At 48.0% G+C, this 6000-nt stretch overlaps 1 protein-coding gene across 17 annotated transcripts in view; it reads left to right on the forward strand.

Annotated features, from left to right (window-relative positions):
• The window catches only part of CELF1 (CUGBP Elav-like family member 1), a 66515-nt gene extending 62155 nt beyond the window's left edge, over positions 1-4360 (forward strand). For all 17 annotated transcript variants that reach the window (XM_081064811.1, XM_081064818.1, XM_081064829.1 and 14 more), the window contains one exon: positions 1394-4360. The gene's annotated coding sequence lies outside the window, so the exon portion shown is untranslated. The remainder of the gene's footprint in view (positions 1-1393) is intronic.
• Positions 4361-6000: the final 1640 nt, after the last annotated feature.

Raw genomic sequence — 6000 nt, forward strand, 5'->3', positions numbered from 1 at the left:
AGGCGCTGTTCTGAATCCCAACCGGCTGGAACCAAGAATGTCGTTTCTATTTTTATAGAAGTTTTATACAGCTCCAGGGTGGAGAATATTTATTACCTAAATTATATCTCTGGAAAAGGCCAGGATTTTGTAGAATCCAGAATGTGATTGTTACACACACAGGGTGCTGTGTATGATTGAAACTACTGACTTTCTGTGGCCTGTTTGCAGCCCAGCTAATCTGCCAGAGGGGGAAGGGGTTAATGCTGTGACTTGGCGGAGGAGAGAGTTGTGCTCTCAGGTGCTGCGGTGCTGTGATTGCTAACCTGCTGTTCTGTCTTCCTCCTCGGCCATCGTGGAGGAGTTCCAAAGCCCAGAACTCCACTCCATTCCCACTTTCTCCCCTTTCTCTCCCTCCTCCCCCATTTCACCATTATTGTCCAAGGATTTGTCCTGTGCACTGGGACCTTAAGAAACCCCTTTACAAATGACAGAGGCAAAGGTGCGACCAGTCCGTCTTTGATACCAGACCCTGAGGTTTCATACCTGCTCGTGGGTAGGTTCTCTTTTCTAAAAAGAGCGTTTGCCCCAGCAGGCCCGGGGCTGCCACGGCCGCCAGCTGGTGAGACCGGGCACTTGTGTCTGTCCTCTTCTCCCCTGCCCAGTGCGTTAGCACAGCAGCACTGCCCTTGAGCACAGTTCTCTCCCCAGGCCAAAGATGGTTTGTGAAGAAGCTGCTCCCCTATCAGTCTCACCGTGTGAAAGGGTTCAGCTCGGAGAGTGGAGACTCGCAGTCAAGTCTTAAGCAATCCTTTACTGTTGTGTGGGGGTTTCACTTACATAAATGTGTTTTCTGCTGTCGTTTTGTTTCTTACTTGGGTTTCATCATGAAATTGATTTGCCTTGAATGCAGCCAGACACTGTCTCCTGGGTCCCACCTGAGTGGCCAGGGCTTGTGTGGAAGCTAAGAGCTTGGATTTCTGGGAGCAAAGGGCCATCCCCATAGGATTGAGGAGAAATCCTGGCCCTCTCCCCTACAGAATTCTCCTACCCCAGCCAGCATCTCCTGCTCTCTGCCCGGGTTTTGACCAGGGAGTTGGGCGAGGGGCTGAGGCTCTGCTCCACCAGAGACCTCCTCAGACAAGTTTGGATGCTTCGGGGGAAATCCAAGCCTTAGGTTCCCTTCTGTCTCTGGCAGTTGGATGTTTTCTTGGTGTCCTCCATGTCCTTTTGACTCTCCCTGTGTCCATTGTTAGCATGTGCAAAAGTTCCCTGTCATTACCCAGCCCCGCCCCGCCGCCTCCTCATGCAGGACTGTACACAGTGAGTGTTCTGTTCTCTCTCTCTTTGTTTGGATGTATTGCTCTGTGTAACTCAGTGGGTCTCCCTCTTTCTGGTTTGTTTTTTTTTCTAGATTCCTGCCGTTTGTTCATCGTTGTGCCTAAAGCATGTCGATGTGGCGTCAAGTACATCGTCCAAATCCCTGTCTCTTCAGCTTCTCTGATGCTTGAACTCTCACCTTTGACCTTGTGTTGACCTTTGATGCTGACGTGTATTTTTATTATGTTTGTTTCTTTCTTTGTTTTTTCTTTTTTCTCTCCTTTTTTTTCTTTTGTGCTGCCAAATTGGTTTTGCTAGAACGACTGCTGAAGGGGAAATATTTAAACTTGCATTTGAATATAAAAAAAATCTATTTTTCTAGAACTTCATAAGATAACCACTTGATTTTGTGATTCCAATTCTTTGTAACTGTCTTCAGAGCAGCCCTACTAGCACATACCGCGTGGTGTTTGTGTTTCTGTGAACACACAGCCAGTCCCTTCCTAGGCTTTGTTTCTCTGTGCTTAGTTTTAAAGACAACTTTGAAGTAAACAATGAAATAAAAGATGTCACTAAAACCTTTGAGGCTCCTGAGCACATTTTGCTGATACAGTTGATGGGGCTTGAGGAGACCGCATGTGTTCTTGTTTTTGTTTCTGAGTTCTCAGCTGCAGAAAACACCAGAACCCCCTTTCCTTTTTGATAGCAGCTGCAGTTTGGGCCCCAGCCAGCCCTTTTTCTTCTGTGGTTCTTCCTTGCAGCCACCCTGCGACCTGCAGGGAGCCTTCAGGTCCCTCTGGCCCCCGGCCCCTTCCCCTTGGGCCACTGTCCCCACCCCCATGCTTGTTCCTACAGTCTCCACAGCAAAATGTGATGCTTTGGTTTTTTTTCTGTTTTTGTATTGTTTTTGTGTTTTTGTTTTGAATTTTTTCCTTTCCTACTAAGATTATGCCCAGAAAAAACAAGTTTTGCATGTTTCCTGCTGTTTCTTCACACCTTCGTATATATCACCTTCACCTCTCTGTTTTCTATAGTTTGTGCAAAAACTGACCGATTTAAAAGGGTTTCAAAGAAGCTGTTTTAAATTGTTGTGGGGTTGATTTTTTTTCAAGATTGTATTGTTTTATTTTGAAGTGGCAACTTTCTCCTCTATTGCCCTTAGAGCGTTTGCCTGTGCACTTAGACTGTCACCTCATGTGGCCTCCAGGCCTCAGCGGGGCCTCCAGGAGGCTGGCTGCTCTGCTCAGAGACGGGTTGGGAGGGTGCCCAGAGAGGCACGAGGAGCAGAGATAGGATCCAGAAGGTGGCTGCAGGTGGGCAGGAGGCTTAGCGCATCGGGGGCAGTGAGCAGCCCTCGGCCCAGAAGGAGGAGGGTGCTCCAGCCACTCGGAGGAGGCCATCTGTGCACTAGCGGCAATACACCTGCCAGCGCTTCTCCTAGGTGACAAGCACAATTCTACAGTCTTCACACTGTTTACAGCCCTGGCCACCACACCCTACACTGGCTCTTCACCACAGCTCTGTTCTGGCTTAGCTGGTGGGGTGGGGGTTTGTTTCTTTAAATTGGGTGAAGAGCCAAATAGCTACTGTCCCTGGGTGCCAGGCAAGCCAGTTCCTTGGTTCCCTGCGAGGAACTTGCCCTCCTCTCTTGTGGCACCATCCAGCCTCAGGGTCTTAGGGACTTGAGTGAGAATGTGAATGGCGGAGGGAGAGGCCAGAGGAGATGAGAGGTCACGGGATGGATCTGTGGAGGTAAGAGGTTGCCAAGGGAGGAGTCCGTGATAGAGCCCACGCAGACCTAGCTGGGTGGGTGGGAGAGCTGGGTAGTAGGATTGTCCAGGGAAGGTGGGTGGTGAGGGGTAGCCGAGGGGCGGGGGCGGGGGTGGGGAAGGTAGCAGCACTGGTAGCGTCATCTGTGCTGGGGTTGCTGAAGGAAGGGATCCCAGCATAATTTCTGCTCTGGGACCCAGGGGTTGCCTAGTATTATGCTTGAGGGCACTCTTACTAGGAGGAAAGGGCAGCCAAATGGAGGCCCAGTGTATGGTAGGCTGCTTCATTTCCTGGAAGGGGTGATTGGATGGAAAGAGGCCAGGAACCCCAGCCTGAGCAAGACTGCCGGGCACCCCACAGTCTGACTGCACAGAGCCGCCTCTGTTGGCAGAAGGCGCGCTGAGGCTCCCCTTCCTGTGTATTCAGAATCCGTGTTTGCCAATATATTTTGCTTTCAATTCCAAGAGGAGCTCTGGGAAAACCTGTGGATAAAACCAAATGCCAAATGTTGGACGTTGTTTTCCTTTTCCTTTTCTCTCTGATTGTTTTAATTGTTCTGTGGTGGTTTTAATGGATTTGAGACCCTGGAGAGGCAGCTGCCTTTCTGATTTCCAGCTGCTTTTTGTGAATAATTTAAAAAGAAAAAAAAAAAGAACCTTTACATTTTGGAGACAAACCTGTGTGAGTTTTTTATTGGTACAAACGTTGTATTTAACACTAGGGGTTTTGTACAGTTTTTTGCCTTTTCTACTAGAAAACAATGTAAAGTGATTTCACAATGTGAAGAGAAAAAAAATTGCCACTATGACCAAACGCACAGTCTGTTCTGCAGCAACCACGGGATTCAATCAACTCAAAGTCGTGATTCAGCCGTAGAAACGCTTTTCCTTTACCTTGTTTGAGCTTTTCCTTTCTTTCCTGTTTTGATTTGCAAAAGAAAATGTCTTTTTTGTGTGAACTTGTGTTGTACTATGTAGAAAATTATGGATTTTACTTTAATGGTTTAAAAAAAAAAAAAAAAGGCAAGAAGAGCCCTTGTCGCTTTTCTGACCTGATCACAGAGTTTGTGTAGTGGATTAAAAAAGAAAAAAAAAATGCTACAAGTTTGGAGCAAGGGAGTATGTGTTTAAAAGGAATCTCCTTCCTTTTTTTGTGTGTTTTTCCTTTTGTCCCAATGGGGAATCTAAATCTGTTTTAATTGCACAGACACACGGACAAAAAGTCATTTTGTATCTGCCAAGTGTGGTACCTTCTTTCTTTGTTTATTTGCTATTAAACTGTTTGAGAAGAATTGATGTTGTCTTCAGAGTTATTGATTGTTGGGGTGGGTGGCATTCCTGGAGAAGGAGTAGGCGCCCTGCTAAGGAAGGTTTCATCTTCATGTACCTGTTGGTATGCAAGTGAACGCACCAAAGGCTCCTGAAAAACGGTGATTTCTCCCAGAACACTGTCTTCTCCACCACCCTCTATTCTTTTGCAGCATCCCTGCCGATATGGCAGCACCTTAAAACTTGTTGGGCAGCCTTAATTTTCATGCTTCTCTTGCCAGTAGTGGCTGCCACACTGCAGAATTGGTCCAATCCTGTGAGTGCAAGGCCCTTCCCTGGGCTGCGGAGTTCCCACGCCCAGGGAGGCGGCCGACCAGCACGGAGTTGGCGCGTGGGACTCTTCCCCTCTCCCGCTCCAGCCCACAGTGGGGCAACTCCTTTCCCCCTTATTCTGACCTCCGAACAAGGCCACAGAAGGGTATTCCCTTGGTAAATCCAGGTTGCTTGGATTTACCATTCAGTAATTCTAGATCACTCTCCACGTGGGACCTGCACCTGGGCCACCTCAGTCCTCTGTGAAGGAGGGGCTCAGCCCCTGGGATGGCGGGGAGTCTCAGGCCCTCTGGCCTAAGTATAAGTTTGTCTGCTCCTTACGTGCTCCTTTGCTGCCTCTGCGCCCTCCGTCCTCCAGGAGGCCAGTCCTTGGGAAGCTGGTGGCTGTCTAGACACATGCAGCCAGCATATGGCCGATGGGTAGGAGAGACCTCAGCCTGCTCGGCAGAGTCCCTCTGTGTGTGCTGTACCTGGAGTAGAATATATGTCCCAGTGAGAGTTGCACTGAGCACCAGCCCATGAAATGTTCTGTGAAGTAGGGGTTCTGAACGCAAATAAACTTGGGAATATTGCTTTCTCATTTGTTTTCATTAAAAATACTTTGAACTGAAAACCAAAACTTTGTTTTAATATGCAGTCATTATCCGAGCTAGTGTTCACTGACCACAGTCCAAGTGCTGTAAAACACTTGGTATACATTGTGTGTTCCAGTCTTTATAACATCCTTGGGAGTGAGCTACTATTCCCATCCCCATTTTGCAAATGAGTAAACAGGTTGAAAGAAATTGGGGTGCCGACTAGAAGGGGGCATGCACCGGGAATCCAACCAGTCAGCCTGATTCTTGAGTCCTTAACCAGACAGAGGAGAAATAATAAACCCAGTAGATGCTTTAATTAACCGGTCTCCATTGCACATGACTCCACACTGTCCTTCTGGGCTCTAGTGACAGGAATTTGGGGGACCCTGCAACTTGTGGCTCCCTGGGGAGGTGAATCGTTACTGCTTTGCCCTCCTCAGCTGCTGTCGTGGTGTTTAGGGGGTCTGTTGGTAACTTGGAGCCCCGAGTGGTTGGTCAGCGTGCTCCTGCGAGGCCGTGTCCTGTGAGGACTCGACTGCTTCCGGAACGGCTCACCTTCCACAGTTCTTGCCTCGATCTGGTACCACCGAAACGTCTTTACCTGATGTTTGTTTTAATGGTTTTCATATGGTAACATACACATAACATACAATTTTCTACTTTAACCATTTTTAAGTGGGCAGTTCAGTGGTATTCAGTTCTTCACAATGTTATACTACCATCACCACCTACGGTGTTTTAAAGCAACTTGA

Source organism: Rhinolophus hipposideros, assembly GCF_964194185.1.
Source record: "Rhinolophus hipposideros genome assembly, chromosome: 10".
In the NCBI taxonomy this organism is placed as follows: domain Eukaryota; kingdom Metazoa; phylum Chordata; class Mammalia; order Chiroptera; family Rhinolophidae; genus Rhinolophus; species Rhinolophus hipposideros.